This window comes from Nerophis ophidion, linkage group LG01 (assembly GCF_033978795.1).
Source record: "Nerophis ophidion isolate RoL-2023_Sa linkage group LG01, RoL_Noph_v1.0, whole genome shotgun sequence".
NCBI lineage: Eukaryota > Metazoa > Chordata > Actinopteri > Syngnathiformes > Syngnathidae > Nerophis > Nerophis ophidion.
In genome coordinates, this window is record NC_084611.1 from 48137012 (window position 1) to 48162817 (window position 25806).

General features: G+C 38.9%; 1 protein-coding gene and 1 long non-coding RNA gene across 13 annotated transcripts in view; one reads left to right on the forward strand and one right to left on the reverse strand.

Annotated features, from left to right (window-relative positions):
- Positions 1-25806, forward strand: part of LOC133555900 (receptor-type tyrosine-protein phosphatase delta-like) — a 453427-nt gene that overhangs the window by 56285 nt on the left and 371336 nt on the right. The window lies entirely within an intron of this gene.
- LOC133535274 (uncharacterized) lies at positions 1685-13273 on the reverse strand. Its single transcript, XR_009802198.1, has 3 exons — positions 13143-13273; positions 4462-4577; positions 1685-1978 (listed from the first exon to the last, which is right to left on the reverse strand). It is a non-coding gene; the product is annotated as an uncharacterized LOC133535274 (long non-coding RNA).

Here is a 25806-nt window from a genome sequence, read left to right on the forward strand (position 1 = left end):
ATTAATGGTGCCTTCACAGATGTGTAAGTTACCCATCCCTTGGGCACTAATACACCCCCATACCATCACAGATGCTGGCTTTTGAACTTTGTGCCTATAACAATCCGAATGGTTATTTTCCTCTTTGTTCCGGAGGACACCACGTCCACAGTTTCCAAATATAATTTGAAATGTGGACTCATCAGACCACAGAACACTTTTCCCCTTTGCATCAGTCCATCTTGGATGAGCTCGGGCCCAGCGAAGCGGGCGGCGTTTCTGGGTGCTGTTGATAAATGGGTTTGGCTTTGCATAGTACAGTTTTTACTTGCACTTACAGATGTAGCGACCAACTGTAGTTACTGACAGTGGTTTTATGAAGTGTTCCTGAGCCCATGTGGTAATATCCTTTACACACTGATGTCGGTTTTTGATGCAGTACCGCCTGAAGGATCAATGGTCTGTAATATCATCGCTTACGTGCAGATACTTAATGTGCTGATATCCTTTACACACTGATGTCGGTTTTTGATGCAGTACAGCCTGAGGGATCAATGGTCTGTAAAATCATCACTTATGTGCAGTGATTTCTTCAGATTCTCTGAACCTTTTGATGATTTTACGGACAGTAGGTGGTTGAATCGCTACATTCTTTGCAATAGCTCGTTGAGAAAGGTTGTTTTAAAACTGTTCGCCAATATGCTTACAAAGTGGTGACCCTCACCCCATCCTTGTTTGTGAAATACTTAACATTTCATGGAAGCTGCTTTTATACCCAATCATGGCACCCACCTGTTCCCAATTAGCCTGCACACCTGTGGGATGTTCCATATAAGTGTTTGATGAGCATTCCTCAACTTTATCAGTATTTATTGCCACCTTTCCCAACTTCTTTGTTACGTGTTGCTAGCATCAAATTCTAAAATTAATGATTATTTGCAACAAAAAAAATGTTTATCAGTTTGAACATCAAATATGTTGTCTTTGTAGCATATTCAACTGAATATGAGTTGAAAATGATTTGCAAATCATTCTATTACATTTATATTTACATATAACACAATTCCCCAACTCATGTGGAAACAGGGTTTGTAATATATACATGATGTAAGTATATATGTAGTATCTAGTAACATTCATAATAACATGTAATATATACATGATGTAAGTATAGATGTAGTATCTAGTAACATTCATATTAACATGTTCTCGGGGTGATCAAGGGTGATGGGTCAAATGCAGAGAATAATTTCGCCACATCACTTATGTGTGTGACAATCATTGGTACTTTAACTTTAACTTTTAAAATGTACATGATGTAAGTATATATAATGTAGTAACATTCATAATAACATGTAATATATACATGAAGTAAGTATTAATGTCATGTAGTAACATTCATAATAACATATAATATATACATGATGTAAGTATATATGTCATGTAGTAACATTCATAATAACATGTAATATATATATTTATATGTATTTATGCAAGTATTCATTAGGTCAGGAAACAAGCCTTTTCCGCAGCATTCCCTGCTCTTCAGGGGATATAAATATATATGTATATTTTTTTTGTTTATTTATTTTTATTCACATTTTATTTAATCATTTTAAATGATAATATACATTTAGTTTTTAGTTTTTACCAAAAACATGCAGATGCCAAAACATTTGATCATAATTCTTAATCATTATTGCCATCGTCTGCCATGTTTTAGCACAGCGCCACAGTGTGGCAGTCAGTAGCCCCTCCAGGCGAGCGTACATGTTGCAGCCTGCGTGGCCTTCAGCTTTCATCTTAGCATCACCTAAATCAGCGGCTGGGAAAAGTCGGCGACCCGACTGTTAGCGGGCTGCCAGCAACGTCAGACGTGATAAATCCTGATTTACACTGCTGATCCCACACAACATCAGCAGAATGTGTTACAGGTGGACTCAAGTTGAGAAGTCAGGTGTGAGCTCCCAGGGAGGAAAAAACGTTGTCTATTGCATGCCTACAACATAGAAAATATCTATCATTATATACATTTTAGATGTCAGTTTGCATTTAAAGGGGAACTGCACTTTTACTGGAATTGTGTCTGCCATTCACATCACACATGTTTTTATCTTTTTATGCATTCTAAGTCATAAGTAAATGCTAGCAAGAGTCAGCTAACAATGGAGGTGATGCGAGTCGCTCTATTCTGCCGATAAAGTGCTTTAAAAACTTTCAAAAACCTCAAACATTGTAGATACACTCTGTAAGTACAATATATATGTAATGTAATAACATTCATACCAACATGTAATATATACAGGATGTAAGTATATATGTAGTATCTAGTAACATTCATAATAACATGTAATATATACATGATGTAAGTATATATGTCATTTAGTAACATTCATAATAACATGTAATATATACATGATGTAAGTATATATGTCATGTAGTAACATTCATAATAACATGTAATATATACATGATGTAAGTATATATGTCATGTAGTAACATTCATAATAACATGTAATATATACATGATGTGAGTATGTATGTCATGTAGTAACATTTATAATAACATGTGATATATACATGATGTAAGTAGATATGCAGTATCTAATAACATGTAATATATACATGATGTAAGTATATATGTCATGTCGTAACATTCATAACAACATGTATATTATTGATTTTTTTAAGCATACAACGGCATATTAATTTCACAAAACATTCTCCTTTTCCCTTTAACAACAAGAAGAAGACGATTACTTATCATGGCAGACTTGATGAGAGACAACAAAGACTACTTTGGGACAAATGATGAACTATAAACTTCTAGTTTTAAGCCTGAATATAAGGAGGATGATCTCCAAGTTTTAGAAGCTGTCTGATAAAGCGTCATGTCGCAGTATTGCTAAATACTAAACAAGATATACAAACAGAGTAAAACAGCCACTTACTGTACAATGTCTGCTCTCATCTGGATAAAGACTGATGGTTTGTTTATATCCTCCCCTTTACATCAACATATCATCATAATCCTCACAATGGGGTAAAAAAGGAGCGCATTTTTGTGTTTTTTTCGTCAAGTTGGATGTCAAAGTTGACCAACTTGTGGGTTTGTGTCCACAACCTTCTACAATCCAGGTGAGAGGCATGATTTAAGGAAAATTAAAGGGGAACATTATCACCAAAACCTATGTAAGTGTCAATATATACCTTGATGTTGCAGAAAAAAGACCATATATTTTTTTAACCGATTTCCGAACTCTAAATCGGTGAATTTTGGCGAATTAAACGGCTTTCTATTTATCGCCCTCGGAGGGTGTGGGGAAAGCCGACGAAATGGTCAGTCGTTTGTTCCGTACACTTTACTGAAAAAAGCTATGCTACTACAGAGATGGCAAGATTGTGTGGATATCCTGCGACACTCAAAGCAGATGCATTTCTAACGATAAAGTCAAGGAAATCTGCCGCCAGACCCCCATTGAATGTGCCGGTGTGTCTGCACATTTTCCCGGCGATGCTAAGGCAGACATGGCACAGAGATGTATGGATAACCTGCAGATGCATTTCCAACGATAAAGTCAACTAAATCACAAAGGTGAGTTTTGTTGATATTGTTGACTTATGTGCTAATCAGACATATTTGGTCGGGGCATGACTGCCAGCTAATCGATGCTAACATGCTATTTAGGCTAGCTGTATGTACATTTGTAGCTATATTTACATCCAGCGTTTCCCTCCACCCACATTTAATGCCAAACAAACACTTACCAATCGATGGATTTAAGTTGATCCAGTGTTACCGGCGATGTTAAGGCAAACATGGCCAAATAGCGTCAATAGCTATTCGCTCAATACCTTCAGTTTATTCTTCAATTTCGTTTTCGCTATCTGCCTCCACACTCCAACCATCCGTTTCAATAAATGCGTAATCTGTTGAATCGCTTAAGGCGCTGAAATCTGAGTCTGAATCCGAGCTAATGTCGCTATATTTTGCTGTGCTATCCGTATTGGCATCACTGGATGACATCACAGGAAAATGGACGATGGCTTCACAGATAGCGAAAATCAAGCACTTTAAAGCTTTTTTTAGGGATATTCCGGGATGGGTAAAATTTTGAAAAAATCTTCAAAAAATAAAATAAGCCACTGGAAATTGATTTTTATTGGTTTAACCCTTCTGAAATTGTGATAATGTTCCCCTTTAACTTTCACCAACTCAGAGGCCATGCAGCAGCTCAATATGTCAATCTAGCAGCATAAGCTTGTTAGTTTGTGATCACCTCTAAAAGTAGTTTGTCTGTGTTAGCACTTATAATACCAACATAATTAATGCTTGGTTAATATTCGGGTCACCAAATGTAAATGGAGTATTGTTGGAACTTTTTAGAGGACATTATGTTACTACCATTTGCTACATTGTTAGCCACCTCTTACTTGCCGTATTTTATGACTTAGAATGCATAGAAAAGAAAACCATCTTACATAAGGATGGTGGATGATACACCAAATTCAGTTTGGTTGCTGGATGGTCAGCTGTGTTCCAGCGAGTATGATTGGCAAACAGATGAGTCATCACAACAATGGTGTTCATTGCAGAGCTGAAAAGGAGGAACAAAAAAATGATAATATTATTTTCCCACAAAGAACATTTCTGCCAAACGGAGGAGACAGACTTTGTGGAGAATGTTTTTTGTGGACGGATGAGAGCAAAATGGAAGTTGGATGTGTTGTGCTGGCTGCCAAACCATTCCTTTGCTTCAAGATAATCTCATCCCATCTGGCAAACATGCCACAGACTTGAGTGGCATCTCAAGTGTGCGCTGGAGATACCAAGGTGCACACCGAGTGCACTTCCTCCCTGCACCTGTCACTCATGTGCTGTGTGTGTGGAGGCGTCATACATGTTTCTTTTATTGCACCACAGCGGTCGTTGTCACTAAATGACAGCATGAATAATAAGTAGCTTTGATGAAACCACTGATTGTAAGTAAATGAAAGCATGAATACAGAGTAATTATGATGTATTCAGTGATTGTAACTAATGAACGCATGAATGAGTAACTACGATGAAATCACCGATTTTTAACTAAATGAAAGCATGAATAACAAACAACTTTGAAATCAGCAATTGTAACTTAATGACAGCATACATAAGGAGTAACTATGATGAAATCAGTCTTTGTAACTCAATGAAAGCATGAATAATGAGTAACTTTAATTTAGGGATTGTAACTAAATGAAAGCATGAATAAAGAATAACTTTGAAATCAGCGATTGTAAAAAAAAAATGACAGCATGAATAAGGAGTAATTATGATGAAATGAGTCTTTGTAACTGAATGAAAGCAATAATAAAAAGTAATGTTGATTAAATCAGTGATTGTAATTAAATGACAGAATGAATAATGAGTAACTGATGAAGTCTCTGATTGTAACCAAATGACAGAATGAATAATGAGTAACTGATGAAATTGGTGATTGTAACTAAATGAAAGCATGAATGATGAGTAACTTTGATGAAATTATTTATTGTAACTAAATGAAAGCATGAATAATGAGAAACTTTGATGAAATCAGTGATTGTAACTAAATGAAAGTATGAATAAGTAGTAACTACGATGAAATCAGTCATTGTATCTAAATGAAAGCATGAATAAGAAGTAAACTGTGATGAAATCAGTGATTGTAACTGAATGAAAGCATAAATAATGAGTGACTTTTAATGAAATCTGTCATTGTAACTGAATGAAAGCATGAATAATGAGTAATATTAAATGAAATCAGTGATTGTAACTAAATGAAAGCATGAATAATGAGTAACTTTTAATGAAATTAGTCATTGTAACTGAATAAAAAGCATGAATAATGATTAACTTTGATGAAATCAGTGATTGTAACTAAATGACAGCATGAATAAGTAGTAACAATGATTAAATTAGTGATTGTAACTAAATGACAGCATGAATAATGAGTAACTAGTATGAAATCCGTCATTGTAACTAAATGAAAGCATGAATAATGAGTAACATTCATGAAATTAGTGATTTTAACTAAAAAAAAGCATGAATAAGGAGTAACTATGATGCAATAAGTGATTGTAACTAATGAATGAATGAATAAGTAACTTTGATGAAATCAGTGATTGTAACTAAATGAAAGCATGAATAATGAGTAACTTAATTAAATCAGTGATTGTAACTAAATGAAAGCATAAATAATGAGTAACTAGATTGAATCAGCGATTTTAACTAAATGAAAGCATGAATAATGAGTAATTTTGATGAAATCAGTGATTGTAACTAAATGAAAGCCTAAATAATGAGCAACTTGATGAAATCAGTGATTGTAACTAAATGAAAGCATGAACAATGAGTAATGTCAATGAAATCAGTGATTGTAACTAAATGAAAGCATGAATAATGAGTAACTTAATGAAATCAGTGATTGTAACTAAATGAAAGCATGAATAATGAGTAACTTAATGAAATCAGTGATCGTAACTAAATGAAAGCATGAGTAATGAGTAATATTGATGAAATCAGTGATTGTGAGTAAATGAAAGCATGAATAATGAGTAACTCATGCGGTAGTTGAATGCTTCATAAATGTTTGTTTTTAAATAATACCTACAAGGTGGGCCACTGGTTTGCGGTGCAGAGAAGAGAAGAGAAGAGAAGAGAAGAGAAGAGAAGAGAAGAGAAGAGAAGAGAAGAGAAGAGATGAAAAGAAAAGAAAAGAAAAGAAAAGAAAAGAAAAGAAAAGAGAAGAGAAGAGAAGAGATATTTGAGCAGAAAGAAGAGCGGTGCGGTACAGACATTCCGGTCATGTTCTGGGGGCTCAGCAGCCTAAATCTGGGTTTAAGTGCTCCTCACACGGCTGCCAAGCCTGCTAAGTAGCAGTAAGCGGACCATAAAAGTGAGAGGCAGATCAAATAGTCTTCTATTGGAATGAAAGTCAGTGGGAATGTTTGCTGGATTCTAATTGGTCCTTTCTTTGCTGCCCGAGTGTAGACCGATCCCTGACTGGACGGATGACTGGACGGGACCATTCAGTTGTCATGAGGGGGTCTGGAATCTGGACGACTAACTGCCATCATTGTGCAAACACAAACATGACGGAACAGCATGATCTGCTTTGAGTCCAACAAAGTTCCAGAGAGAACTAAGTTTCCCTGAGATTGCCACGATACCCGTGGTGGTGAGGGTGTAGTTAGGGGCGTGGTCACCATCAGGTCATCGTATGATTTGCTATGATGATGTGATTCTTTTAAATAGGGTTGTCCAATAGCTGTCCAACAAGCTAGTTTGGCTAAGTGCTATATGTTTTTATTCAACATATGCAGTCGGATAGCTGCCACTTTGGCACCATCTGGTGGCCCACGAAAGTAACTCAAGTTATTGGTGATTATCTTACTTATATGATCCAATCCAAACAACCTTCCCTAGTCATGGTGCAGGCAAACAAAAATCAACTAGCATAAAAATTCAACAAACACGTTCACACATAACATCCTGCTCATTGAACTGTGTGGATGTGATACATTTATAAAAAAATTCAAAAACGTCAAATCAGTATAGAAAAATCCAAACTACACCCATTTCATTCCATTACAAGGGGTGATGGGAAATATGGGAAACACTCTTCACACTTATCCATGTTTGTAACTCAAGTTACTGGCCATTATTATACACCAAATAAATGTGCACAACATTTAGTTATATGACCCAATCCAAACACCCTTCCCTAGTCATGGTAGAGGCAAAAAAAAAATATCAAACACCATAAGAATTCAACAAACATGGTCACACATGACATCCTGTTCATTGAACATTGTGGATGTTATAAAAAAAATGGTCTAATCAGAATAAAAAAAAAAAAAACTACACCCGTTATAAATCCATTACAAGGGATGATGGGAAATATGCAAAAGGCTCTCCTCACTTATCCATGTTTGTAAGTCTAGTTAATGACATCAATTGCACAGCATTTACTTATATGACTTAATCCAAACAACCTTCCCTAGTCATGGTGCAGGAAAACAAATTCAACCAGCACAAAAATTCAACACACATGGTCACACATAACATCCTGGTCATTCAACTTTGTGGATGTTATAAAAAAAATTAAAAAAACATCCACTCAGCGTGAAAAAAAGCAAAACTACACCTACTTAAATCCATGACAAGGATAGATGGGAAATAATACGAAACACTCACTCTCCACACTTATCATGTTTGCTACATTTTAGCTGCTTGATATTTCTGATTGATTACAACACTTTAAGGGAGTGGTCAAAGAAGTAAACAAGGTAGGCATCGAATTTCACATACTCTTAATAACCAATTATATTCATATATATTTATTATATTATTATATAATATGTAATCATTTGTGTGTGTGTGTTTAACTTTTTAATACATATATATGTATATATATATATATATATATATATATATATATGAATAATTATGTGTTTGTATGTATATATATATATATATATATATATATATATATATGTGGGTGTATATGTAAGCCCAATGTGGCCGCCGAGTCAAAAGTTTGGACCCCCCTGGTTAGCATACATTTAAAATAAACCAGTGATATATATATATATATATATATATATATATATATATATATATATATATATATATATATATATATATATATATATATATAGTTTTGCTCTATTTGGAATTGTTGCAATGTACTGTGTTAAATTGTTGAAGTGACTTTTAGCGTTTTGTATTGTCTATTAAAAGGGACGAGCAACAAACCTAGCATCTTTTCCCTGGTGCTATTGTAGGCTGTGCTCGTATTTAGCGCCCACTTACTTCCGTCCCTCCGCGTTTGCGACGTGCAGCGAGCGTGGCGTGACGTGACACTGCCCAGGTTGGACGTAACTGCAATATATCCGCGGTATGTCAAAGTTCCGTCCGTATCACAGACATGCTGACAGTGCAGTGTTGTTTTGGGAGATCAAAGTCCTTCCTCCTGGCTGACGTTAGCAGCCGTGGGCCCTCAGCAGGATGATGTGTGGCTAAGCAGTGCATGCTGGGTAAATGTGCAGGGTAGAAACACACACACATACACACACACTTGATGTCCCTGAACGCTGAGCTAAGTGGTCCCTCTGTAGCGAGAGGTGAAGGATGAGCCGGGGGGCCCCTGGGGGCCTCTTCATCAGGCTGCTCATGACGGAACATGCGTGTGAGTTATGTGGAACTTTGTCTTTATCTGCCTCCCCCTTCTGTCTCTGCCTCCCGTGCTCCTGCCGCACCTCCGTCACCGTCTTGTCAGCTCGCTCGCGTCTCTCGGCCGAATTATATCTCTTTGTCTTTCCCTCCCGTCTTGCTATCTTTTCTCTTTCCTTTTCCACTCCCTCCTTCCCTCCTGTCTCACGGCAGAGGAGATTTACAGCCGGATCCAGTCTCCGTCAGGTGTGGCGGCGATGAGACGGGGAACAGATGGGAGGTAAAGCGCGGTCGGGGCTGGAAGGGGGGGGCACACCATCACGGAACGGAAGCAGGGAGAGTGAGACCAAACTCAACTGGCCTGCAGTTTTAAAAGAGCTTTTAATGAAGATTACTCCCAATTTGTTGGCAGGTTGGGCTGTTCCATAACGAATCTACACACAACCATATGTACTCATTAGCCTTTCAGTACAAATCATATTGTTATTGTGTCTTTAGCGGTGCCATATCACTTGGTACCACGTCTCCACATTGTTAGTTAGTGTTAGCATAAGCATTGATAGCATCAAGGAAGTATTTTTTTCTTTCTTTCTAATTTCTCAAACAATTTAATTTCTTTACACAACCGTGCTCCCGTCAGCTCGTTTAGCAGTGTGGGATTGTGGGTAAGGGAAAGCTACATTCTAATAAGCAGTGCTAGGCTAACTATTAAAAAAAGTAAATAATTAGAGTTACTTAATATGGTACCCCGAAACATTTTTTTATTATTAGAATGACTATTTGATTAATGTAATGTATTCCTCAAATCAAACTGTTACTATGTCAACATTATCCTTGCACAATCAAACTACCATTTTCCAAGTTCAACTTCCAGGAATTGCCAGAATTTCCTGGGTTTCCAGAAAACTTATGTTCACCTCTTTCAAAACATACCGCTTGTTTGGGACAACACATTTTTCATGCAAATTCCAGGTTTCCCCGAAATTCCAGGAATTCTGAAACCCCCTTCTCAATTCAAACTGTTTCTACGTCAACATTTTTCAACCGATTCGAAAAATTCACCAACATTCGTGTCATCTCAAACAATGTCGCTAGTATCAAGATTTTCAAAAATTCCCTGTTTTCCCGAATTCTCCAAACATCCAGAAAATTCCCATTATTCAGAGATCTACAATGCCCTAAATTCTAAAAATGTTGCGCCATTTTTTTTTTACCTGATTCCAACCTTTTAACCATCGACAAAAAATTTGTTTTCCCCTTTAAAAAATTACAAATTTTCTGGAATTACGAGGAATTTTATCCCCATTGGCAATAAATGGAAAATACACGATCCCCTCCAAATCCCACATTTCTGAACTGATTCAAAGCGTTCCAACATCCACACACTCCACTCACCCCAGACTTTCAAGCCAGCATGTTTTTTGGTTCAGAAAATTCCGTGATTTCCAGGAATTGCTCCCCATTCAAAAGGAATTGGCAATATAAAAACCTCTCCATATCCCACATTTCTCAACCAATTCGAAGCGTTCCAACATCCACACACTCCACTCGCACTGGACATTCAAGCCAGCATGTTTCTTGGTTCCAAAAAGTCCCTGATTTCCAGGAATTTCCCCCGATTTAAAATGAATGGACAATACACAATCCTCTCCATAGCTCACATTTCTCAACCGATTCGAACCGTTCCAACCTTCACGCACTTATTTCACCCTGGACATTCCCGGTTCTGAAAATTCCCTGATTTCCAGGAACTCCCCCCCATTGAAAATTAATGGGAAATTCACAAACCTCTCCATGTCCTACATTTCTCATCCGATTCAAAGCGTTCTAACATTAACACCCTTCCCTTACACTGGAAAGTCAAGCCAGCATGTTTCTCGGTTATGAAAATTCCTTGATTTCCAGGAATTTCCCCCATTGAAAATTATTGGGCAATATACAAACATCTCCATATCCAACATTTCTCATCTGATTCGAAGCGTTCCAACATCCACACACTCCAGTCACCCTGGACATTCAAAGCCACCATGGTTTTGGTCCCGAAAATTCCTCGATTACCAGGAATTTTCCCCATTTTGAAAATGAATGGGCAATGTACAAACCTCTCCAAAGCCCACATTTTTCAACCGATTCGAATTTTTCTAACATCCACACACTCCACTCACTTTGGACATTTAAGCAAGCATGTTTCTTGGTTCTGAAAATTCCCTGATTTCCAGGAAATGCTCCCGTTTTAAAATTAAAAGCAATACACAATCATCTCCATATCCCCGATTTCTCAACCGATTCAAACCGTTCCAACATCCACACACTCTACTCACCCTGGACATTCTCGGTTCCAAAAATGTCCTGATTTCCAGGAATTTACCCGAGTTGAAAATGAATGGGGAATACACAAACCTCTCCACATCCCACATTTCTCATCCAATTTGAAGCGTTCCAACTTCCACACACTCCACCCACCCTGGACATTCAAGCCAGCACGTTTCTCGATTCCAAAATTTCCCTGATTTCCAGGAATGTCCCCCATTTAAAATGAATGGACAATACACAATCCTCTCCATATCCACCATTTCTCAACTGATACGAACCGTTCCAACCTTCACGCACTCCACTCACCCTGGACATTCCAGGTTCTGAAAATTTCCTGATTTCCAGGAATTTTCCCCCATTGAAAATTAATGGTAAGTACACAAACCTCTTCATATTCCCACATTTCTCATCAGATTTGAAGCAGTCCAACATCCACACACTCCACTCACCCTGGACATTCCCGGTTTTGAAAGTTCCCTGATTTCGAGGAAGTTCTCCCCATTGAAAATTTACGGGAAATACAAAAACCTCTCCACATCCCACATTTCTCATCCGATTCGAAGCGTTCCAACATTCCCACATTCCACCAACCCTGGAAATTTTAGCCAACACTTTTATTGGTTCCAAAAATTGTCTGATTTCCAGGAATTTCCCCCATTTAAAATGAACGGGCAAAGTAAAATCCTCTCCACATCCCAAATTTCTCATCCGATTCGAAGCGTTCCAACATTCACACACTCCACTCACCCTGGACATTTTAGCCAGCACGTTTCTTGGTTCCAAAAATTCCCTGATTTCCAGGACTTTCCCCCATTTATAATGAATTGACAATACACAAACCTCTACATATCTCACATTTCTCAACCGATTCGAACCATTCCAACCTACACGCACTTCGTTCACCCTAAAAATTCCCGGTTCTAAAAATTTCCTGATTTCGAGGAATTTTCCCACATTGAAAATTAATTGGAAATACACAAACCTCTCCATGTCCCACATTTCTCATCCGATTCAAAGTGTTCCAACATTCCCCCACTTCACTCACCCTGGACATTCAAGCCAGCACATTTTTTGGTTCCAAAAATTCCCTTATTTCCAGGAATTTCCCCCCATTTAAAATAAATAGACAATACACAATCCTCTCCATATGTCACATTTCTCAACCGATTTGAAGCCTTCCAACATCCACACACTCCACTCACCCTGGAAATCCCCGGTTCTAAAAATTCCCTGATTTCCAGGAATTTACCCTCATTGAAAATTAATGAAAAATTCACAAACCTCTCCATGTCCCACATTTCTCATCCGATTCGAAGCGTTCCAACATTAACACCCTTCATTTACACTGGACAGTCAAGCCAGCATGTTTATCGGTTATGAAATTTCCTTCATTTCCAGGAATTTCCCCCATTCAAAATTAATGGACGGTATACAAACCTCTCCATATCCAACATTTCTCATCCAATTCGAAGCGTTCTAACATCCACACACTCCACTCACCTTGGACATTTAAGCCAGCATGTTTCTCGATTCAAAAAATTCCCTGATTTCCAGGAATTTCCCCTAGTTGTAAATGAATGGGGAATACACAAACCTCTCCATATCCCACATTTCTCATCCGATTTTAACCGTTCCAACTTCCACACACTCCACTCACCCTGGACGTTGAAACATTTCCCTTACACTCAGGCGTATCGGGCATCCACACACAAAAACTACTGGAATTGCAAATCCTGGTTGCCTCCTATATTGCTCCGGTTAATTCAAGGATAGACTGTCAGCTCTCACAAATGATGCTGACAAGGAGTCATACGCTCACTTCCTGCATTAAAGCAGACACTCTCTCAACACTAAAGTAGTCGAAGGCAGGTTTTTTTTTAACTTGCTTCTGAGTCAGGTCGCTGAGAATGTGTTTAACCCTCTAATAGATTATTGACACACTTTTATTGCCCCGAGAGGAAACATCCATCTTGAAAGGCTGCCTGCCTTAAGTACAGTTTGCAGCCAACTGGTGACTGCCTATAAATAAGTCCAGCGCCATACTTCAGCGTGATATAAGTGCAAGTACCCACACAGCATAGTTAAATAGTTCCATCAGGGCGTGCAATCACCCAGGCGTGACATTTACACACCCGGTTTACTGCGCTCACAGTTCCTACAACATGTATTTAACTGATAGGAGCCGTAAAAGCAGAAGCAATTACTTTTGTTAAGCGTTGTTTTATGAAATGCGTGTAATCTGCCAACTCTTGACGACTCATTTCAGCAGCTATGATGGCTTTGCTTCTCAGGCATGATGCGAGTGATTCATCAGATGGCGTCTCACTTCCTGCCTTGCAAATGGACTTGGCTTGTGCTCAAAGTCAAACTACATTGCTGTGTATCTTCAGCAGAAAGAGGCGTTCCTGAACGCCTCTAAAACGTTATCCACAAATGAAATACTGCTAAGATAACCCAGTCTAAAAGTAATGATTGGATGATATTGTATGTATCACATTTGCACGGATCTATAATAGCTCCGTCATTAGGGATGTAACAATGTGAAAAGTTCATGGAGCGGAACACCAATCTACGAGTCTAATTGGTTCTTCAAAGTGGTTCGCCAACCGGAACGTTGGTATAGTAAAGCAGGGATTGCCATGAAAACCAACATGAATCATCATGAATGTATATATATATATATATATATATATATATATATATATATATATATATATATATATATATATATATATATATATATATTAGGGCTGGGGAACGATTAAAAATTTTAATCAAAGTTAATCGCACAATTTCTCTGATTAATCGCGATTAACTGCATTTTATACGCAAAGCCCAATAATGAATTCAAAAGTAGTGTGTAGTGCACCTTTATTGGAATATTCCCCCACATGAACAAAAGCGCCAAAACATTTGTTGTGCAAACACAATTTAAATGAGTCCTTGTTAAACAGTAGCAGTTAAATAGCATATTTTATGAAAATCAACTCAAAAAATTTAAATACAAACATTTAAGCTTATTTCCACTGCCAGGGTATTTAAGTTATCCTGTTTGTTATGGAAAATAAATATAATCTACGTACAAATCTCTGAGCCACAATCATAACATCTGAACAGGCAATTTCTGAGGTAACAGCAGAAAATTTTTTTTTTATCAGGGATCTTATGTTTAAAAACCTATATTATAGGTAGTGGGCTGTTTTAGGGAATTTTTGATCAAATTATCCGTAGTAGCAATATTAATAATGTTGTGTTTATTCTGCGTAGTGCACTTAAAATAATTATGACCATATCTAGGAATTGATATGATGGGAATTTTCCGATTGTTTGATGTTATGAGCCAGGGAATAAAAGAACTACCCTACCCAGCATGCAACAGGAGTGACGAGCATGCGCGGTAACCCGGTGTAGGTTGTGTCGCTATGACGGCATCTTGTATGTTGTGATATGCACGCTCTGAAAGCAAACGTTAAGAACTCAGCCAACACTCCTCGTCTGCATTATTCATAAATAGACAGACAACACATATACTCCGCTGCTTCACAGGCCGCTGGATGTAGCCGGCAAAGTATTCCCATGCTAGCCAGCCGGTCTAGCAAGCACGCGTCATTCAGTCCAAAACGGCCCGATCTATCCACATCCAGAATTGTCTGGCGGTCGTAAGTGATCCCGGAGTGAACACGCTGTAAGCCAGCCATGAAATTTGCAGAATTGTCCGGTATTTTTGCCAAATGTTGCATCTTTACCAAGAGCCCCTCGACGCCGGGCGACGCCATCTTGTTAAGAAAAGGCGTTACATTATAAAAGGATGTAAACAACATACGCAAATGTGCGATAAAACAATTGTCGGCGTTAATAGATTGATGAGTTAACTCATAATTAATGCATTAATTTGCCCACCCCTAATATATATATGTATATATATATATATATATATATATATATATATATATATATATATATATATATATATATATATCCAAACCCCGTTTCCATATGAGTTAGGAAGTTGTGTTAGATGTAAATATAAACGGAATACAATGATTTGCAAATCGTTTTCAACCCATATTCAATTGAATGTACTACAAAGACAAGATATTTGATGTTCAAACTCATAAACTTTATTTTTTTTGCAAATAATTAACTTAGAATTTCATGGCTGCAACTCGTGCCAAAGTAGTTGGGAAAGGACATGTTCACCACTGTGTTACATCACCTTTTCTTTTAACAACACTCAATAAACGTTTGGGAGCTGAGGAAACTAATTGTTGAAGCTTTGAAAGTCGAATTCTTTCCCATTCTTGTTTTATGTAGAGCTTCAGTCGTTCTACAGTCCGGGGTCTCCGCTGTCGTATTTTACGCTTCACAATGCGCCACACATTTTCGATGGGAGACAGGTCTGGACTGCTGGTGGGCCAGGAAAGTACCTGCAATCTTTTTTTAGGAAGCCACGCTGTTGTAACACTTGTCGTGCTGAAATAAACCAGGGCGTCCATGATAACGTTGCTTGAATGACAACATATGTTGCTCCAAAAGCTGTAATGACCATACGGCATTAATGGTGCCTTCACAAATGTCTAAGTTACCCATGCCTTGGGCACTAATACACCCCCATACCATCACAGATGCTGGCTTTTGAACTTTGCACCTATAACAATCCGGACGGTTATTTTCCTCTTTGTTCCGGAGGACACCACGTCAACAGTTTTCAAATATAATTTGAAATGTGGACTTGTCAGACCACAGAACACTTTTCCCCTTTACATCAGTCCATCTTAGATGAGCTCTGGCCCAGCGAAGCCAGCGGCGTTTGTGGGTGTTGTTGATAATTGGGCTTTGCTTTGCAGAGTAGAGTTTTAACTTGCACTTACAGATGTAGCGACTACTTTAATTACTGACAGTGGTTTTAGGAAGTATTCCTGAGCCCATGTGGTGATATCCTTTACACACTGATGTTAGTTTTTGATGCAGTACCGCCTGAGGGATCAAAGGTCCATAATATCATCGCTTTTGATGATTTTACATAATTTAAATGGTAAAATCCCTAAATACCTTGCAATAGCTCGTTGAGAAATGTTCTAAAACTGTTCGACAATTTGCTTACAAAATGGTAAGTTTCGCCCCATCCTTGTTTGGGAATTACTTAGCATTTCATGCAAGCTGTTTTTATACCCAATCATGGCACCCACCTGTTCCCAATTAGTCTGCACACCTGTGAGATGTTCCGTATAAGTGTTTGATGAGCATTTATCAACTTCATCAGTATTTATTGCCACCTTTCCCAACTTCTTTGTATTGTGTTGCTGGCATCAAACTCTAAAGTTAATGATTATTTGCAACAACAAAAAAGGTTTATCAGTTTGAACATCAAATATCTTGTCTTTGGAGCATATTCAACTGAAAATGGGTTGAAAATGATTAGCCAATCATTGTATTCTGTTTATATTTACATCTAACACAATTTCCAAACTCATATGGAAACGGGGTTTGTATGTATATAAACATGTATATATGTAGGTATATCTTTATATAATGACAATTTTGTCATGTTAGCATTTAGCAACATAACTTGCTTCAGTCCAGAGAAGCAAGCTAGCAATCAAAGTTTTACAGTCATTTTCATTGAAATGTGTCATATTTACTGTGGGAAGTCTTTTTCATCAGGACTCCATGTCATGAAGGAAGTGCTCTGTAGCCCAGCGATGCTATATAAATATCAGGAGAAGTGTGTGTGTGTGTGTGTGTGTGTGTGTGTGTGTGTGTGTGTGTGTGCCACTAATTGAGATACAAAAGCAGGGGCTTCTTCAGATTAGAAGACGTTGTTGAGGTTCCTGTGAGGCGAGTGTGTACAGATGCTGTGTCAGCACTGAGCTGCTGATTGGCCCCATCACTAATTAGACCATGGAACTGTCCGACTGGACCCAACACCCTCTCAGTCCTTTCCTTAGATACCAACCCTCACAAGACAAAATAAGTCACTTTTTTCACTTTCCTAAAAAGTATATAAGCAATATAAAAGGTCAATCTGTTAAATGAATAATTAAGCAAACTGAGAACACGCATATATAAAGTTGAAACTAAAATAACGAGAATTTTGTGTCAAGTCCGTTCATGTCAGCAACTCAACTTCAAAAGTGAAACTTTAATGTGATTTGAAGTCATTACGTGCAAATTGAGGTATGTCAAGACTTGATCAGGTCGGTGTATATTCCATTCATTCTACTTCCAATTCTGAAACGCAAATCAAAACACAAAATTCGGGCACATTTTTCCATTTTTATTATATATGGCAAATTTTAAAACATACAAAAAAGGCTTGATTTTCATTCAAATATTGCCATTATTGTGTGCTGTTTTCCTACTATGGATTTTTATTCTTCCAAAGGAACAAAAATCCAATTGATGTTTATCCAAAATACAAAACTGCGTGTTTATCTGTGTGACGACAAATTGAACCGAAAGCAGTATTTTAGCTTTTACTTTGCATTTAGCATGATTTTAGCATAACAATAGCATCTTTTACCTATTTCATTGGTCTGCATGGCTAAAATCACCACAACGTCTCCCACGACGCACCGTCTGTCATGGCATGTCATAAAGTGCAAGCTATGAACATCAAAACGGCGTGGCGCAGTGGGAAAGTGGCCGTGCGCAACCCGAGGGTCCCTGGTTCAATCCCCACCTAGTACCAACCTCGTCACGTCCGTTGTGTCCTGAGCAAGGCACTTCACCCTTGCTCCTGATGGGTGCTGGTTAGCGCCTTGCATGGCAGCTCCCTCCATCAGTGTGTGAATGTGTGTGTGAATGGGTAAATGTGGAAGCAGTGTCAAAGCGCTTTGAGTACCTTGAAGGTAGAAAAGCGCTGTACAAGTACAATCCATTTATCATTTATTTATTTATCAAAATCATATCAAAATAAGTCCTGACTTGCATGTTATGATCCTATAGTTTCACCTTCTAAATATAACTGCTGGTATAAACAAATCTTAAGATGCACCTGTAAACCCAATCCCAGTGATAGCAGACATTGTACAGTAAGTAGTTGTTTTATTCTGTTTGTCCATCTTGTTTAGCACTTAGCAATACTGCTACATGATGCTTAGTGTTTGACTTAAGCTGCATTTGTTTAGCACACAGCTTCTAAAACTTGTAGATCAGCCTCCTTATACTCAGGCTCAAAAATAGAAGTTTCTGGAACATTATTTGTCCCCAAGTAGTTTTTGTTGTCTCACAAGTCTGCCATGATTAGTAGTCTTCTTGGGAGGGAAAGTGAACGTTGTGATATGTCTGTGAAATTAATACGCTTAAAATAATATCCATATTATATATATATATATATATATATATATATATATATATATATTACATATTGAATGTTACTGGATACTACATGTATACTTACAGTGTGTATGCACAATTTTGATGAAGGCTTCTGGACTTTTTTCAGAGTGCTTTGCAGGTGGAATAGAGTACTCCCATTAACTCCATTGTTAGCTGACTCTTGCTAGTGTTTATGGTGATTTAGAATGCATACAGAAACAAAAGACATAGGTGTTATCTTCTGGCATAAAGATTGTGAATGATAGACAATTTAAAAAAGTTCAATTCCCCTTTAAGTAATTTTAAAAGCTGTTTTTGGCAATATTAAATGCCACCATGGTCTATGATATCGTTAGTAAACGTTTGCTTTCTTTCACTTTATTCAGCTTTCATTGAGTAAATGAAGGTTTAAGCAGCTCTCCTTCACTCTATGTAATTTGTCTCATCCACTCCTGCTTTAAAAAGTCAAAATTTCTCTGCAAGAAAAACGCCGCCTGCCACAGTAAACAAAGGATGCTGCAAAGAAAAGAAAGGCGACGTCACCTCCTGGAGTCCATCTGTCAAGTGAAGGCCGAGCTAAAAGACGGAGAAAATGACTCATATTCTCTTCAAGTCGGTCATTGTTGCAGCGGCGTGTCACTTCACCGCCGTGAATATAGTTGTTGATGTCACGTTGAAAAGCAGGAGGGTCGTGAAGCAGCCTGTTGTTGGGCCAACATTGCCGAGTGGTGTTGACTCGGGACCTGGCATGCCTCCCTGGAGACGTGACCTTCCTCTTTCCAGCGGCTCTTTTAAGTAGAGAACCCATTCCTCACACTGAGTCGTTCACTGTGGGAGCCCTTTTCTTGGTGCACGTGCACTTTTAGCCTTGGCAATATCCCGCTTTGCACTTTGTGTGTGTGTGTGTGTGTGTGTGTGTGTGTGTGTGTGTGTGTGTGTGTGTGTGTGTGTGTGTGTGTGTGTGTGTGTGTGTGTGTGTGTGTGTGTGTGTGTGTGTGTGTGTGTGTGTGAACAATGCTGGCCAACTTGCCTGTCAGTCTCAATCTGTGATTGGCACCTCAGAGTCCACTGCTCCCCACTTGGCCCACTGGCTCTCCCTGTCAGGATGTAGGGCACAGGGTCACACACACACACACACACACACACACACACACACACACACACACACACACACACACACACACACACACACACACACACCCACACACACACACACACACACAAACACACACACACACACACACACACACACACACACACACACACACACACACACACACACACACATAGAGGGATGCAGTGTCCTGTAAGCACAGCACACATGTGAGCAGAGGTCAGAGGTCAGGTCCATTGAGAGATTTGTTCTTGCTGACTGGACCTAGACCTTTGACATTTGACCTATGCCTGCTACTGTGCCAGCAATATGGTCTCCCACTGACACCACTCAGTGTGTGTGTGTGTGTGCGTGGGAGCAGGGTGTGGGGGGGTCAAGCTACAGGCAAGTACAGTATTTTCCGGACTAGAGAGTGCTCCAGCATATAAGGTGCACCTTCTAAATTCTTTTCTCTCCCACATATTAGTTGCACCAGTATATAAGACGCACCCCCCAAATATTTTCTCTCCCATACATTAGTCGCACCAGTATATAAAACGCACCCTCCAAATATGTTCTCTCCCATACATTAGTCGCACCAGTATATAAGACGCACCCCCCAAATATTTTCTCTTCCATACATTAGTCGCACCAGTATATAAGGCGCACCCTCCAAATGTTTTCGCTCTCATACATAAGTTGCACCTTCAACATTTTAGTTTTTTCCATGTATTAGTCACACTGGACTAAAACCCGCACCCTCTACATTTTAATTTCCCCCCATATCAAGTCAAATCAAATCAAATCAACTTTATTTATAAAGCACATTTAACATTTACCACAGGGGTAGCCAAAGTGCTGTACAATGGGCAGGTTAAAAGATAATAGGAGGCCCAAGCAGACAACACAACACAAACAGAACATGATTAAAAAAAAAAAAACAACAACATAAAAACAGGTTCACAGCAGGTGTATAATGGGGCGCCATTGCAGGATGGATATCACTTAGTGATAAAAGCCAAGGAATAAAAGTATGTTTTTAAGAGAGATTTAAAAACATACTTATAGAAGGTGCACCGGTATATAAGTCGCACCCTCCAAAGTTTAGTTTTCCCATACAGTAATCGAACCGGACTATAAAGCGCACCCCCGAAATTTTTAATTTTCCTATATATTAGTTGCACCAGTATATAGGGCGCACCATCCAAAGTTTAGCTTTCCCATACATCAGTCGCACCGGACTATTAAGCGCACCCTCCAAATGTTATTTTTCCCATACATTAGTCGCACCAGACTATAAGTCGCACCCTCCAATTTTTCTCTCTCCCATACATTAGTTGCACCAGTATATAAGGCGCACCCTCCAAATGTTTTCTCTCCCATACATTAGTCGCACCTTCAACATTTTAGTTTCTTCCATATACTAGTCGCACTGGACTGTAGCACGCACCCTCTAAATTTTAGTTTCCCCCCTGTATACAAGGTGCACCGGTATTTAAGTTGCATCCTCCAAAGTTTAGTTTTCCCATACGGTAGTCGCACCGGACTATAAAGCGCACCCTCCAAATGTTATTTCTCCCCTACATTAGTCCCACCGGACTATAAGTCGCACCCTCCAATTTTTCTCTCCTATTCATAAGTCGCAACTTCAACATTTTAATTTTTTCCATATATTAGTCGCACTGGACTGTAGCCTGCACCCACTAAATTTTAGTTTCCCCCCATTTACGAGGTGCACCGGTATATAAGTTGCACCCTCCAAAGTTTGGTTATCCCATACAGTAGTCGCACCGGTATATAAGACACACCCTATAATTTTTATTTTTTCCCATATATCAGTCGCACCGGACTATAAGTCGTACCCTCCAAATGTTAGTTTTTCCCATATATTGGTTGCACCGGCATATGAGACACACCCTATAATATTTATTTGTTCCCATACATTAGTCACACCAGTCTATAAGTCGCACCATCCAATGTTTCGCTCTCCCATACATTAGTTCCACCAGTATATAAGGCGCACCCTCCAAATGCTGTCTCTCCCATACATAAGTCGCACCTTCAACATTTTAGTTTTTTCCATGTATTAGTCTCACTGGACTATAACCCGCACCCTGTAAATCTTAGTTTCCCCCCATATAGAAGGTGCACCGGTATATAAGTCGCACCGTCCAAAGTTTAGTTTTCCCATACAGTAGTCGCACCGGACTATAAAACACACCCTCCAAATTTTAGTTTGCCCTATATATTAGTCGCACCAGTATATAAGTCGCACCATCCAAAGTTTAGTTTTACCATACTTTAGTTGCACCAGACTATAAGTCGCACCCTCCAATTTTTCTCTCTCCCATATATTAGCTGCACCAGTATATAAGGCGCACCCGCCAAATGTTTTCTCCCCCATACATAAGTCGCACCTTCAACATTTTAGTTTTTTCCATATATTAGTCGCACTGGACTGTAGCCCGCACCCACTAAATTTTAGTTCCCCCGCCCCCCCCCATATACAAGGTGCACGGGTATCTAAGTTGCACCTTCAACATTTTAGTTTTCCCATACAGTAGTCGCACCGGTATATAAGGCACACCCTATAGTTTTTATTTTTTCCCATACATCAGTCGCACCGAACTATAAGTCGCACCATCCAAATGTTAGTTTTTCCCATATATTAGTCGCACCGGTATATAAGACACATCCTATAATTTTTATTTTTTCCCATACATTTGCCGTAACCGAATATAAGTCGCACCCTCCAAATAATAGTTTTTCCCATATATCAGTCGCACCGGACTATTAAGCGCACCCTCCAAATGTTATTTTTCCCATACATTAGTCCCACCAGACTATAAGTCGCACCCTCCAATTTTTCCCTCTCCCATACATTAGTTGCACCAGTATATAAGGCGCACCCTCCAAATGTTTTATCTCCCATACATAAGTCGCACCTTCAACATTTTAGTTTTTTCTATATATTAGTCGCACTGGACTGTAGCCCGCACCCACTAAATTGTTGTTTCCCCCCCATATACAAGGTGCACCGGTATATAAGTTGCACCCTCCAAAGTTTAGTTTTCCCATACAGTAGTCGCACCGGTATATAAGACACACCCTATAATTTTTATTTTTTTCCCATACAGTAGTCGCACCGGTATATAAGACACACCCTATAATTTTTATTTTTTCCCATGCATTAGTCGCACCGGACTATAAGTCGCACCCTCCAAATGTTAGTTGTTCCCATATATTAGTCGCACCGGTAAATCAAACACATCCTATATTCCACCCCCCCCCATACATTAGTCGCACTGGACTATAAGTCGCACCCTCCAAATTTTAGTTTCCCCCCGATATACAAGGTGCACCGGTATATAAGTTGCACCTTCCAAAGTTTAGTTTTCCTATACAGTAGTCGCACCGTACTATAAAGCGCACCCTCCAAATGGTATTTTCCCCACACATTACTCGCACCGGACTATAAGTCGCACCCTTCAATTTTTCTCTCCCATACATAAGTCGCACCTTCAACATTTTAGTTTTTTCCATATATTAGTCGCACTGGACTGTAGCCTGCACCCTCAAAAATGTTTTAGTTCCCCCCCACATATACAAGGTGCACCGGTATATAAGTTGCACCCTCCAAAGTTTAGTTTTCCCATACAGTAGTCGCACCGGTATATAAGACACACCCTATAATTTTTATTTTTTCCCGTACATTAGTCGCACCGGACTATAAGTCGCACCGTCCAAATGTTAGTTTTTCCCATATATTAGTCGCACCCGTATATAAGTCGCACCCTCCAAATGTTAGTTTTCCCCATATATTAGTCGCACCGGTATATAAGCCGCACCCTCCAAAGTTTAGTTTTCATATACCGTAGTCGCACAGGACTATAAGGCGCACACTCCAAATGTTAGTTTTCCCATATATTAGTTGCACCCGTGTATAAGTCGCTCCACCCAAATGTTAGTTTTTCCCATATATATTAGTCGCACCGGCATATAAGTTGCACCCTATAATTTTTTTCCCCCCATACATTAGTCGCACCAGACTATAAGTCGCACCATCCAATTTTCCTCTCTCCCATACCTTAGTTGCACCAGTATATAAGGCGCACTCTCCAAATGTTTTCTCTCCCATACATAAGTCGCACCTTCAACATTTTAGTTTTTTCCATATATTAGTCACACTGGACTATAGCCCTCTGAATTTTAGTTTCAACATTTATTTTTTCCCAAACATTAGTCGCACCGGACCATAAGTCGCACCCTCTAAATTTGTGTTTTTCTCCTCTACTAGTCACAATCTCTAAATGTTTTACATAAATACATTAGCTGCACCAGCATATAAGTCGCACCCTCCAAATGTTTTGTTTCCTCCCATATACCTGCCGCACCGGCATATAAGTCGCACCCTTACATTTTTAGTTTTCCCATACATTAGTCGCACCGGCATATAAGGCGCACCCTCTAAATTGTAGTTTCACACACACACATTAGTCATATCAGACTAAAAGACGCACCCTCATTTTTTTCTTTTTTACCCCACAAATTAGCCGCACCGGCATATAAGCCGCACATCTAAATTTTTGTCCCCCCCATATACAAGGCGCATCGGTATATAAGTCGCACCCTCCAAAGTTTTGTTCTTTTCCATACACTAGCTGAACCATATTATAAGGCGCACCCGCCAAATGTTAGTTTTTCCCATATATTAGTTGCACCGGTATATAAGACACACACTCTATTTTTTTGTTTTTCCCATACAATAGTCACACTAGCATATAAGACACAACCTCTAATTGTTTGTTTTCCCCACATATTAGCCGCACCAGCATATAAGGCGCACCCTCTAAATTTTAGTTTTTCCCATACATTAGCCGCACCGACATATAAGTGGCACCCTACCATTTTTAGTTTCCCCATACATTATATGCACCGGAATATAAGGCGCACCCTCTACATTGTAGTTTCATCCGGATATTAGTCGTACCAGACTAAAAGACGCACCTTCAAAATTTTTGTTTTTACCCTATATATTAGTCACACCGGCATATAAGTCGCACCCTCCAAAGTTGAGTTTTTCTCACACATTAGTCGCACCGGACTATAAGGCGCACCCTCCAAATGTTAGTTTTTCCCATATATTAGCTGTACCGATATATTAGACACACCTTCTAATGTTTTGCTTTTCCCATACATTAGTCGCACACGCATATAAGTCCCACCCTTGTATTTCAGTTCCCCCCATACATTAGGCGCACCGGTACATAAGTCGCACCCTCCAAATTTTAGTTGATATCATATATTAGTCGCACCGGACTATAAGTCGCACCCTTCTAATTTTAACTTTTTTCCCATATATTAGTCGCACCGGCATATAAGTCACACCCTCCATTGTAAGTTTTTGCATATACCAGTCACACCAGTATACAAGTCGTACCCTCCAAATTGTAGCTGTTCTCACATGTTAGTCGCACCGGACTATAAGCCACAACCTTTAAATTGGAGTTTTCCTATGTATTGGTCGCACCGGTATATAAGTTGTATCCTACTATTTTTTTTAGTTTCTCCCATAATTAAACTACACCCTCTAAATGTTAGTTTCGACCATATATTAGTCGCACTGGTACAAAAGTTGTAACCTCAATATTTTAGTGACCGGAATTAGAAGTGTCATTCCTTCTTTTAACCGGAAGTTAAAGCACCATTCCGTCTTTTAACCGGAAGTAGAAGTGCCATTCCGTCTTTCCCGGAAGTACAAGTGCTATTGACGTGCCATTCCGTCTTTTAACCGGAAGTAGAAGTGCCATTCCGTCTTTTAACCGGAAGTAGTAGTGCCATTCCGTCTTTTAACCGGAAGTAGAAGTGCCATTCCGTCTTCTAGCCATCTATAGCGGGTGTCTACTCG